This window comes from Halyomorpha halys, unplaced genomic scaffold (assembly GCF_000696795.3).
Source record: "Halyomorpha halys isolate HHAL.00 unplaced genomic scaffold, Hhal_1.1 Scaffold34.1, whole genome shotgun sequence".
Classification (NCBI taxonomy): Eukaryota; Metazoa; Arthropoda; class Insecta; order Hemiptera; family Pentatomidae; genus Halyomorpha; species Halyomorpha halys.
In genome coordinates this window covers 1718136-1719215 of record NW_027105031.1, presented here as the reverse complement: position 1 = coordinate 1719215, position 1080 = coordinate 1718136, and positions in this window count along the sequence as shown.

Below are 1080 nucleotides of genomic sequence, written 5' to 3'. Positions count from 1 at the left end.
AATAGATCAGGTGGTTGAGGTGTATTTCGTTTCCTACTGAAGTGGAGGCATTTCGTCTTATCTATGGAAAATTGAATATTGACAGTATATAACCAGTTTTTTATCCTATTTATTGCGTCTTGTAGTTTCAGTTGAATATCTTGAATACTGCCTGATCGATAAAATATTCCCAGATCGTCGGCGAACAAAAGTGGCTTAACTCCCCTAGGCAAATTGAGTCCTAATTCATTTATAGCCAGAGAAAATAGAGTGGGACTGAGAACACATCCCTGAGGTACCCCATTAATCTGCCTGTATTTCTTAGAATGTTCACATCCGAATCGTACCATAAAATGCCGATTCGTCAAAAATTGTCTGATAAATGAGAACATTTGTCCAGTGATTCCTATAGAGGACAGCTTCTGCAAAATAATGGAATGATTTATATTGTCAAATGCTTTCAGCATATCAAAGAAGATACCTATCATCTGTTGACCGTTAATAAAAGCATACTGTTCTTCTGTTTCCAATGTTATCAAGTGGTCAATTGTAGATCGGCCTTTTCGAAATCCCGATTGGAATGATTGTATAAGGTTATGTTTTCCTATGATCCACATTAATCTTCTATTAACCATTCTCTTCATTATTTTCCAGATACAACTTGTAAGAAAAATTGGGCGGTAGCTAGATGGGATACGCTTATCTTTACCAGTTTTTAGAATTGGAATGACAATAGAATTGCACCATATATACGGTAATTTTCCGGTTTGCCAGACGTAGTTGTAATAATCAAGTAGCCATTTTTTTGTGCTTTTTGAAAGATTTTTGATCATTTCATACCGAATGTTGTCAGGACCGGGGGGCGAACATTTTACTGTATTCAATATATTGTTTAGTTCACACATTCTAAATTGAACATTGTTGTACGTTTCGTCTGTACTGTTTTGAAATTCTGTTTCCTTAGGTATCCTGTTTGGGTGAGAGTTATATAGTTCGTAAAGATAATCAGCCAAGATATTTGAAACTATTGAAGGGTCATCGGATAGTCGTCCGTTGACTAATATGGTCAAGCGGGGGTGAGAGAATTTGGACGTGAGTTTT